The sequence below is a fragment of the Epinephelus moara genome, chromosome 16 (assembly GCF_006386435.1).
Source record: "Epinephelus moara isolate mb chromosome 16, YSFRI_EMoa_1.0, whole genome shotgun sequence".
Lineage (NCBI taxonomy): Eukaryota > Metazoa > Chordata > Actinopteri > Perciformes > Serranidae > Epinephelus > Epinephelus moara.
Window position 1 is genome coordinate 37567217 of NC_065521.1, and position 12629 is coordinate 37579845.

Consider the following 12629-nt stretch of genomic DNA (forward strand, 5'->3'; position numbering starts at 1 on the left):
GCCAGGGGTGTCAAACTCATTTAAGTCCATGGGCCACATTACAGCCCATTTTGATTTGAATTGGGCCGGACCAGCCTGTAAATAACAAAGCCTTCAAATCCCTCTCTTTTACTGTAAAGAAGAAACATTACGAGTAGCTTTACATTCTGAAAAGTCCCGTTTCCACCAAACACTTTCAGTATGGTACCTTTGGAGCCAAAAGTAACCCTTCAGACATGGTACCTAGACCCTAGTGTTTCCACTGCAAACAGTACTTTTAAATGTGGGCGGGGTTGTTGTCACTCACTGCTCCGTCCAGCACTCAGTGTTTCCTCATTATCTGTGACACAGATGGAAGTCTGCACCTCGTTTATCGTCCACAGAACAAGGCTGCACGCTATCATTTTCAGAACAAAATAAAACAGGTTGGTGTGAGTCTCTCTCCATGGGATGTGTAAAAATAGCAGGTTTGTGCATTTCGTCCTTCTCAGGCAAGCTCAGGGGTTTAGTGTTGCTGTAGCCCACAGGACCAATGCTCTGCGATGCTTTTTTTCTCTGAGTGAGAATTAGAATATATGCAGTTCACATAACCTGGTCGAAATTAATATATATAAACACTTGAAGATCCACTCATTACTAAAAGTGTGTGTCGTATAAAAACTAAAGTGATGGCCAAAGTTCTTAAAGTGAAATTAAAGGTGTGTTGATTGATTCACGCCATCACCTCATGCATTGAGTAACATCATAAGTTAACGTTCCACCTTAAAAGTCGCCGGCAGTCGGCCCAGTGAATGAAGTTATTTTTTTCTCGACTCCAGCTGCTGTGAGAGGCAGCAAAACATGCTTTCATTTTATTGTTACAGTTTACTAATAAAACTCTCCACGGTATGAACAGTGGTTACATGAGCCTCAAAACCAGCCACAACTCAGCCCTGAGCAGAGTGACCGTCCTCTATTGACCAATCAGACTGCAGTGTTCACAGCTCCACCTTTTAGTACCAGGTGCCATGCTAGGTACCCCAACAGAGGAGGGACCAAAAATGGGGACCGTACCGAACGGTTCCATTGGTACCATCCCCAACTTTACACAGTGGAAATGGGAAGAAAGCGTACCGAACTGAACTGTACTGTACTGCTCGGTGGGGCTAAAATGTTCAAAATTAATTAACAACCCATTTACAAAACAAATGATGAACAGACTGAGATGAAGGCTGAAGGATGAAAAAAAGATAATTTCAATAATATGTCTCTTTTTCAGCAAACTCATCCTCAGAGTATGACTTTGGTGCTGATGCTATTTTGTGCTTTTATGTTTCCTCAGACCTGCCAACAATTAATTTATCTTCTCTGTTCTTAGTTGTCGTTGCAAGATGTTGTATTTTTTGCCTTAATGAGTTTGATAGTGGTGCTGAATATAATATTCTTTGAGTATACCAAGCACACTGGCTTCCTAGTTATCTCTGAGAGGAAACAGAAACTGGTTCATTTAGCATTATATGTAATTGGAAAAATTGGAATTAATGACTTCTCTGCCATTTTTACCCTCAGCGAAGTCATTGAGTGGGCTAGTTTGGACCCTTTGGTTAGCTGGTTCTGGCCCGGAGGCCATATGTTTGACACCCGTATTGTACACATTCAAGAACGTAGGTTTTGTTCCAACAGTGGGGGGGGGGGCACATATGAAACAGGGGGTTTGGGGGTCCTCTGCAAGAAAATCTTAATCGTCAAACACTTAATTTCCTGCTCTCTGGGGAGTTTTCATGCTCCAATTTGTGTATTTCCTGCAGCGTCTTATGTTGTAAATGTCTTTAATTTTGTCAAAACAAAATCCCTCTGCTACTTTTATGTTTTATTTGGAGGGACAAATTCATATTTTAAGTACTGACACCCTTCCAAAATCTATACCTATGCACCTTTATTCACATATTCCTTGACTATAGTCAGGTCTGCTCATTTAGGCAACGCCCAGACCAGTTATGCAGAACCTACTTTTGCTATTTAGTCCATTTTCTGTCACCCAAGTGTGGACATATACATATATGTGTAAATATATATTCTCTGGAGTCTGAAAGTGTTTGGGCCCACAGTATGTTTTGTGCACCATCCTCACAGAAATAAACCCTTCTGTCCGTCTCGGCAATATATTCTCCACATCTTGCCAAGACTGGCTGCGTGCGCTCTATGCCCAGCAGATTTGCCTAAATCTGGCACACATCTGACCAAATGTAGCACTATTTTCCTGTTGTTAATTTTACAAAACAGCCATTTTCTGACATTCCTCCTGCACCCTCTCCTCCATATGTGACATGCATCATCTCTGGACTTCCATGACTTAAAAAAAAGAGGAAAAGAAAAACCCAGCATACATCATTACATACATTTTTACTGTTCTGACCATCCAGACTGTATGATGAATCTACAGCCATGCTAGCTGCTCTGTGACGCTGTACTTAGACACAGTGTTGCTTTGAGCTAAACGCTAACGTCAGTCATGCCCCTGTGAGGAAGAAAGCTGAGGCTCTGTCTTCATCTGTGCAGCGCTGCCTCTGATACAAACACTGCCTGACACTATTCACAGCAAATTAAAATAATAATTTCTTGTGATCACGTGATTCACATTCTGTCCTGCAGCTTTGAAACAACTACAGAGATGCTGAAGATAAAAAGATAAATCTCACTCACTAAAATTACACTAACCACTCAGACTGTTGCACACATCTTTATGTTTAATCCATATATGAGTACAGCCAGGTATGCAGATTGAGGCCACACCCATTCTCACCTGCCTGGGTGGGCGTGTTGATGTCTGTGATTGACTGCAGCTTGCACTGACAGGAAGACAGTGAGGACCACACCACCATCCAACCACCCTGAGGTGACATCTAAGGTACGTTTACATGCTGTTAAAATGTGCTGCAGCTGTGCAGTTAATTATCTATGTAGCCGTCTTGGCGTTAGCTGAGCACATTTCCTCTGTGAATATTTGTTTTGTGGCTCACATGCTGAGGTGCAGGACAAAGATGCATGTTCATGTTGTGCTTAAAGTAAGAATGAGACTGTAGCTGGGAAGCTAATGTGGGCTGTTGTTCTGAGTTTGTGGCTCTTGTGTTGTGAAGAATGACATTTCTGCATTATGCTGGTTTGCTTGGCTGATGCAAAATAAGTTCTTCGTCTATGGATAGATAACGGACTCTGTTGGACTGATGCAAAACTACAGTGCTGTGAAATAAAAACATGTTAAAGTCCCCCTCTAACATATTTTAAAGTATGTAAAAAATACTGTGCTATGATAAATATTTTGTTTACATGGACTTCCCACATTATAAGTTAAAAAAAACCAAGTTGCTGGAAGCAGATCTGTTCATTCTCCACAGGCCCTTAGGACATGTGCCAGGCTTTGGAGGATAATTTCTGGACTACCAAGTCTGTCATGTGATACACTGAGATGGCTAAAGAGACGTCTGTAAATCAGTGGATACATTTTTTTGAACGTCACAACCCCTGCAAAATGACTCATATGATCTGTTTGGTCCGATTACATTTGAAAAGTCTACAAAAAGCCATTCAGTTAAATCATATCATCTCCATTCAAGCTAGGAGAGCACTGAACTGGAAGTAGCCGGCTTGGCTGATGAAGGTCTCTACAGTGCCTGCTCTATTGGCCCCACAGTGCAGAAGCAGTGCTGACCATGCAAGTCACTTTATACGCAGGAGTTGAACTTTTTTGGCTTCATGCACCACTAAGGGAAAAAAAAAACGTCACTATGCTAATGCTAACTCTGCTCTCTGTACTGACAAGTCCACTCTGTGCTGGAGGTTTCAGGTTTCTTTGCTGGTATTTTGTCAAAGTTTGTTCCTCCCTTTCATACGACTTTCTGTATTAGACAGCAGTTAGTGTTTGTATTAGTGACGCATCCGATCTTGTTTGTCCGCTGTGTGTTTGAATCTCAGATTTTAGTGAAGCGCACAGACATTACCGCCTTCAGTAGAGGAATGTGAAAACACCTCTCTATAGTGACAAACTTTGCACAGATACAAGTCAGTATAGTCAAGGTCCGACATTTTAGGGGACATAAACAGAAAAAAAAAACACATTCTGAGTGGAGGGGGACTTTAAATATAAGTTTCTCCCTTTTGGTTTATTTTTTTTAAAAGAACAACATGGGACACATGATTCACAGAGCAGATATGTTGCTGTAGCAGACAAAAAAATGTGTAATTTAATTTTAGTTGGACTTTGACGTTCAGCTCAGTGGAGGGCATGGTCTGTTATAGCTGCCACTGTCTTAGATGTTGATTTTTGGCTGAATTTAGGTTGTAATATAATGTAGGGTGACTAAAATTCAATGTCAGGACGTCCAGTGCCAACGTCAATTTGATGTAGAATACGGATGATGGTGATATTTTATTGGTTTTAAGATGTGTTGTTAAGTAACTTTAGTCCAACATCTTCCAACATGTCATGCCAGCGTTATCTTGATGTTGTCGTAACATAAGGAGAACAAAACCTAACGTCTGCAAAATGTTATAAAGTTAACGTCCACGCAACGTAAAATTCTAACGTCATTAGACATTTAAAATATCGTCAACCTGATTTTCATTCCAACCAAATCTTAACTTGCTTGAGTTTCTTGAATATGTTCCATCTCTCATCCAAGAGGCTTCTTCAGTTCCGATGTACTGGCGCAGAGTCGCTGGTTTTAACCCGTGTGTGGGTGTAAACCCTGCGACTCCGCCTGCGACTCATGTTAGAACTAAAGATCTTGGATGAGAGGTGAAACGTCTTCAAGAAACTTAAGCAAGTCCAGTTGCCTACGATACAGCACTTTAGATTACCACCCAGCCAACATTTGTATGTGGGGCCCATGTGGGTCGTAAATGGGCTGAAAAATGGGCCCTATTTGGGAATGTCCACGGGTTCCATAATGGCCCCATGCCAGTTGCCCACATGGGTGGGTTTACCCAAATTGGCCCCATGTGGGTTACGCAAGCACTACCTGGGTACCAAGAGGGTATGGGGCGAAATGGGGCATCTTATCTGGGGCCAACTTGGGTAAACCCACCCATGTGAGCAATGATATAGGGTCAATTTGAAACCTGTGGACAGTCCCATTGGAGGCCCATTTTTCAGCCTATTTAATACCCACATGGGCCCCACATACAAATACTGGCTGGGCACGACCTGGATGACTCAAAATCTTCACCATTCCAACCAAAATTTAACGTCTGTCTGATGTCTTTCTGACGTTATAGTGACGTCTTGTGCCAGCAGGGCCTCTACTTTAAAGTTTAAGTTAGGGAATATTTACCCTGCTCTTTTACTTTTCTCTTCATGAATGTTTCTTCTTCTCTGTGAAAGTATTCAGAGCATATTCTTTGACTGACGTACTACTGTATGTATCTGCAGAGACAGGACAGAAGTTTATCAGACTCCTCATGGCAGAAGTTTTGCAGACTTTTGCGGGTAATTTACATTTCTTTGAGGAGATCCAGCCATGAACCCAACTGTTCTCAGCATGAAATCCAATTTGCACCACATTTCATACGCGGATAACTTGGTGCTTCTTTGCACGCTGCATGTATTTTTCTTTGTAAGTTCAGGGCATCCTGACCAGAAACAACTGCTTTGTTTCCTGATTCAAACGAACCTCACGATATTATTAATACAATCCAGCTCAAATGTTCCAGCTCTGGATATCCAACATAATTACCTGCTCCTTTTAGTCTTAAGAAAGTGATTGCAGCAGCGAACATGTTTTCTCAGCATGTCTGTCAAAACTATTTTGGGTATTTTAACAGCAGCCAGCAAACATGTCAATGATTTCTGTGACCTGCTTTTAATGCCACCAATTCATCCACCAGCTCCACCTTCACCACAAAACTTCCTGAGTGAATATTATGGATTTAAAGAAGCATAGGCACCTGTGAGGGAACAATCATTTAATTCACAGTTGCAACAGTGTCAGTGTAATTATATCTGTGCTGATCTGACAACAGAGCCGAGGAGTTGGAGATAGAGAGGGTAATGAGAGAGAAGAAAGGGGAAAGGTGTAGGTGTGGAGGAAAAGAAAGGAGAGAGACGAGGGGAGGAAGACATGCGTGGGAGTCCTGTGGCAGGTGTTTGAAGACGCTGAAAGCAGATGATGAGAGGAGGCTGTCACATTTCCCAACAAGGTTTCCCGGCCTTCCTCCCTCCCTTCCTTCCCCTTCCCTGTCTCATTGAGTGTGTCCACACCTCCCCACCCATTCCTCTCTCCCCTCTATCCCCCTGCCTCCGCCTGCGGTGTTCAGCCAGAGTGACGCCTCAGCACTGCAGTGTAATCTCTGGCCCTAGAGCTGCCTCACATGAGCCAACCAATTGGACGTAGCGCTCAGAGCAAGAGAGAGAAATGGCCCTTCCCCGGCTGATTTTTCTACTAAACAAAGCCCCCATCTCCGTCAGCCACAGAGAGCCCCCCACCTCTGCCTGTGGCACTCAATGTGCTCGTTACAAACTACCGGCGAATACCTGCAGGTGCAGATTTGCCAGGTGTTGCCCTGACCGTGCAGCACAGACCAGAAGGCTACTTACACTGAGAGGAGGGCCATATGTGGCGAGGGAACTGGAGCGTCATCGATCATTAATATCTGGTTTCCTTACTGAATCTCATGCATCATATCGTCAATTAAAACAACATAAAGTAAAAGTTAATGAATTAAAGTTCCTTCTTTACTTTTTGGAACAGTTTATGCAGCAAACGAAGACTGTAAATGTTTGAGAGCTCTAAAAGTGAGTAAGTGGACCTTTGAGTCTAGATTATTTTGCTGCATATAAAAAAAGATTTCTACTTATTCTTCTCTTTCTATTTCTGAGTCGGTGGACACACAGGAGACTGCTAATGATTATTATTGATCGAGCTGCCAACTATTTCTTCAATTAATCATTTGATCTATAAAACACCGGAGACCAGGGAAAAATGTCCATCACAGTTCAGATATTTTGTTCAACCAAAAATATAAAAACACTAAATTTAATTTAACATAGGAATGAATGAGAATGAGAAGCTGAGACTGATGAGTGTTTGGTACTTCACTGTAAAGAGTACTCAAAAAAGCAATCGATTATCAAATAGGTGCTGATTCATTTTTAGAGCTGTGATATTAACGATAAGTTGTCAACTAAATTAATCAACTGATTTAATAAGCGATTAATCTGAGTAATATTTTATGACAAAAAAACTCTTAAAAGTTTCTAATTTTAGCGGGAAAACTAAATATCATTGGGTTGTGGATAAAACGAGACATTTGAGGACGTCATCTTTGGCTTTAGGGAACACTGATCAATATTTTTCACCATTTTCTGACATTTTATAGTTTAAACAACTAATCGATCAGACGAGAAAATAATCTACTGGTTAATCGACAATGAATATAATTGTTTGATTAATCATCTCACAGTTGCAGCTGTACAGAACACTCTTTGTTGGGTGCAGGAATGAATGAAAGTTTGGTTCATAACAGCCGCAATGTGGACGACTGTAGATCAGCAACTATTAACGATATATTAATTGTTTATATAGTTTTTTTTAGCTAAATTGCCAAAAAAAATCTGACGTAGTGTGTTGATTTTTTTTTTCCACAGTTAATCCATGAATCATCTAGTCTACAAAACGTTGGAAAGTTTTCAGAGCCCAGTGTGACATCCTCTTTAAGGTTCTATACGCAACATTCAGAGCATTAATATAACAGCAAACCAGTATTTGCTATTTGATGATATGGAGGAGTAATGGCGTCCTGAGCAGAGAATGAAGTCACGCTGCCTCTGCGTTTGTTGTCATCTGAGCTACTCTGTGGTTTGTTGTGGTAGATAGTGTCGCCATATGTGCATGTTAGTGCATGTGTGTATCCCACTAGCTAGCCCATCCCTGCTGGTTTGCACTGCGCTCATACAGCAGTTACTGCTATTATAGGGATGCCATCATTGTGGACCCACTCTCCTGCCCCCCCCCCCCGGTTAACACTGTTAGTTCTGTCAGCACTGTTGCAGTTGTTAAGTGCTGTTTATGAATTTAACCGTAGACTGTATAAATCATGGATGAAGCTTCTGTGACGTCACCCATTGGTTTGTGGACTGCTGTTTTGAGGCCTCGAGTTTGGCATTTCAGCCGTCGCCATCTTGGTAGCTTAAACAATCTTAATTTAATAAGTTTACCTGAAAACAGTCCATCAGCCTGAAATATATCAAACAGCAGTAAATCATCTCCTCAAGTTTTAAATTAAAAAAAAAAAAAAAAATATATATATATATATATATATATATATAATAACAATCTCTGGGTCCATGATTTAGGGCTAACTAACTAACTAGCTTACTCCTTCTTTCGTAAGGTGCAGCTGGTTGCTAGGTAACAGGAGCGAGAGCAACTGGTGATGCAACCAGGAAATCCTCCGCAGACCAAATTGTCCCATTTCGGAGACTGTTCAGTTTGGCTGATGGGGTCTTCAAAGGACGTGGCTGACATAGACTGCAATGGCCGCATCCTTCAAAAGCTGCAGCCCCTGAATTTAGACACATCTACAGACTGTAGCAACGCCTTGCAGACAGCTCTACCCTTAAATATGTGTAACTCTGAGCCTTGATAAATTGTAAATGGGGGAGTTATAAAAGAAAGTCACCCCCTGTACAGTTGTCATGAATGTTGAAATTAGCCATAGAGACCAACACAGTTTTTGTACCAGGCTGTAAACAGAATATCTGCTGTAGCGTTGGGCATTTTAACATAGTGGTCTTTGGGGATTGACTCGGTTTTGGAGCCAGCCTCAAGTGGCCATTCAGTGAACTGCGGATTTTGACACTTCCGCATTGGCTTCATTATTCAGCCTCGGAGGCTGCCATGCGGATTTAACGCTGTTAGCTGTTAGCTGTTAGCTGTTAGCTCAGCCACATTCATGAGAACCCTGAACAACTGATATGCTTTGACTTTCACTTACAGCCCCTTTAATGTTTGTTTGTTTTTCCGATCAACAGCCCAGATGCCAAAGGTATTTGGTTTATGATGATATTCGACACGGAAAATTTCTCACATTAGAGATGCTGGAACCAGAGAGTGGACGACTTCAATGATTAATCGATTATCAAAAATACTGTAGTTTCCAATTAACTTTCTGTCAATTGACTTATCAGTTCATTGACTCTTTGTTTCAGCTCCAAAATCTGATGGTTCTCGTCAGTATTTGCTGTTTCCTCGTCTTTTATTATAGTAAGTTGATTCACTTTGGATTTTGATTTGTTCGTCAGACAATATAACACATTTTAAGACATCACTTTGGGCTTTGGGAAACAAGTGATGGAGATTTTTTACTGTTCTCTGGTGTTTTTCAAAGTCTTCAAATACCATGATTTTGATATTGTGACAATATTGTAGAGGTGCTCTGACAAAATATTTACACAATGGGATTTTTGATAAATAATCACCAGTAATGTGGATGTAAAGCTTAAGTGGGTAAAGGGAGATAAAAGAAGAGCTACAACAGTCCAAAAACGACATTCCTTTGCTGTAATGCAGCCTTTAACAGCAGGAAAACACAACACTTATCCAATATCTAAGACAATATCTAGTCTCATATCACGATATCAATATAACATCATACATTGCCCTGCCCTATAACAGACTATTAAACACTATTAACGAATTAATAACCAAGAAAATACCCAGTGATTGTGCCCCTGGATGACTGGAGGAATGAAGTATCACCTGTTGACTTGGATCTAATCTCAACAATTAAATGTCTTTAAAGGAAACGTACTGAGCGACAAACTCGCCCGATCACATCAGGCAAAATTTAACAAACAAAAATTACATATAATTTAGTTTCTTTTTAAACATAATAAAGACTCAAACTCCTTCAAACAATAAAAATAATGTTCCCTGTTTCCGCTCAGGGCAAACAAGGAATTCAATTGTAATCCTCATTAAAAATGTATTTTTTAGGAACACATTGAGCCCTACAGTGTCGCAAATCAACAACCGGTAGGCTTTTTAATTTTCTAGGAACATGCACTGGATTTACATGTGTGTTCATTATTAATAACACTGGAGCTCGTCTCAACAAACCCAGCCAGCCAGCCAGCCAGCAGTGGCCTCTCTGCCGAAGCTGCTCAGGTTTTTGATAAACCACCTGGGAGTTCATGTGGAGCAAAAACCTCACCCTCTGTGTGACACAAATAACAGCAGTGTGTGTGTGTGTGTGTGTGAGGGGGAGAGAGGGGGGGGGGGAGAGGAGACTGCTATTGTGTGAGAATGTGAATTAGGTCAAATGTTTGCTTGCAACAACGATTAACCATGCCCCTGTGAGGAAGAAAGCTGAGGCTCTGTCTTTATCTGTGCAGCGCTGCCTCTGATACAAACACCGCCTGACATTATTCACAGCAAATTAAGGGAATCATTTCTTGTGATCACATGATTTCACATCCTTTCCAGCAGCTGTGGAACAACAATACTGGAAGTTAAAACAAGGGGGGAACCATCACCATCATCATCATGTTTTTACACTGTGCATATAGTCTGTAAAATCCTCCCTGTGTGTGTGTGTGTGTGTGTGTGTGGAGGCTGTGTGTATGTGGCTCATGATGGCACCCACTCAAGCAGGCATCAATCACACGCTGGGTGACGGTTCTGCTGCCCGGCTCGCCGCGCCTCTGGGCTCTGACACCTCAAACTGCAGTGATGCTGGTGACAACAGGTTACAAACCCAAAGAGGATGCACAGGGAACACATGCAGGGTGTGAATGGGGACGAGGGGGAAATGCCCGTGCAGGTGGAGGCTACAGAGAAAATGAAAAATTCCAGGTTGATGCAGTGTGCTTTTATCATTGTTTCATTAAGCCTGTAGCAGCAGATCTCTCCCCTCTCTCCTCCCTTTTTCTTCTCCTCTAATCATCAAAGCGTTTCCGATTCATTTCCAGATCAAAGTGAGGATGGCAAAGGATGTTGTGTCCCTGAGGTCAGCTGGCAACTTACACGACAAAGCCCCACACCCCCTATTTATGAGTAAGGGAGGGTGAGGAGGAGGAGGAGGAGGAGGGAGGATGAGGAGGGGGGGGCTGCAAATATTAACGGAAGGTCTAACGTTAATTATCTTTATGCTTCACAGTCGGCACACAGAAACCCGATTGGAGGCTTCCTGCGCCTTCCTCCCGTCAAATCACAATGAAGTTCTCTGATGAATGCGTTAATTTGGGGGCTTTAAATCACAAAAGGCAATGCAGTAGCGGCTGAGGTGGGTGCACACGTGTCTGTGTGTTAAATGTATGACCAGAGGAGATGGAGAGGAAAAAAGGCAGGGCGAGCACAAAGAGAGAGAGAACAGGCAGAGCGGGTGCGTTATGTTCCCTGGATGGATAAAGGGATGCTGAGCTGCGTGTGTGCGGCTTATCGAGCTCGATCTATAGGCACATATGAATGACCCCCCCACCGCCTCCATCCCCTCCTCCCTCCAGCCTGTCACACAGCCACGGGCACAGAGCATTGCGCTATAGCATCCCCCCTGTACTCACTCAGCTCAGAGATTTTGGGAGGCGCAGCGTCAACCCTGGTCGCTTCCTTCAGTTTCCCCTCGGACCAGGCGCTCCCCGCGAGCATAATCAATCACAGGCGATAACTTGGCTTTCTCGGGCTTCACAAAACACGAATGCAGCATATTGCATGTGACATCCCTTTTGAGCGCCCGCTGACCCGCTTGTGCGCCCTGTCCGCGCGCCTCTGCTCCCCAGCCGGAAGGGAGGCTGGGAAGTGTTTAACCTGTCTGCTGCTGATGCTGATGCTGCTGTTGCTGCTGTATCTCCAGTATGATCTCCAGGTTTTCTCCTCCACGGTCCCTCAAGCCCCTTCCATCTGTACTCGCATCCCCTCGGCTCAGCTACTGTGCTTCCATGTGACACAGGCAGAGCTGGAGACCCCCCAATTTTGAGTTTGTCTTTTGATTCTAGCGTCATCCCTCGGATGGATGAGGAAGTGCGGGTGTGGATGTGTGTGCGTGTGTGTCTGTGTGTGTAATGAATGGGATGAGTTTAGGAAGGTTTCTCAGTCCCTACTAAAGGTGCACGAGACTCTGGTTAATTTCAGAGACAGATAAGACACCATGTAGAGTCTGTAAACTACAATTTTCATCCTCAGAGTCGAATTTAAGTGTTATTTTGCACAAGGAATTTAAATAACCTGTTGAAATTGGTGTGTGTTTTGCAGCCTCACTCTCCTGTAAATATCCTTTTCTAAAAAACATATTGTCAAAATATGAAATCAGCATCAGCATCACTGAGTCTGTTTGACTTAAAACCCCTTAAAACCTGCAGGAAGGAGCCAAAGAAAGCAGCAACACAGCAGATCAAACAGTTGGCTGCAGCCTTCATTGATCTCTATAAATATGGGAGAGTATAGTGGAATTACACTGGATCAATATAAACTTCACATGACCCCTATAAGAGCCACTAATAACCCAGTGTAACCCCTCATAATGTCTCCTTTTTCCCACTTTAATGGAAGTAAATGTACAAAGTTAAACTAATATCAGTGTGTCTGACAGGTTGTCTCATTTATCTGCGACATATTTGAGTCTAAATATTAGAAAAAATATAAAAGTAGGCCACTAATGTCTCGCTTTAACCTTGCCAC

At 42.5% G+C, this 12629-nt stretch overlaps 1 protein-coding gene across 2 annotated transcripts in view; it reads right to left on the reverse strand.

Annotated features, from left to right (window-relative positions):
* si:dkey-70p6.1 (uncharacterized protein LOC570575 homolog) overlaps positions 1-11878 on the reverse strand; it is a 28425-nt gene extending 16547 nt beyond the window's left edge. For both annotated transcript variants that reach the window (XM_050066264.1, XM_050066263.1), the window contains exon 1: positions 11516-11878. The gene's annotated coding sequence lies outside the window, so the exon portion shown is untranslated. The remainder of the gene's footprint in view (positions 1-11515) is intronic.
* Positions 11879-12629: the final 751 nt, after the last annotated feature.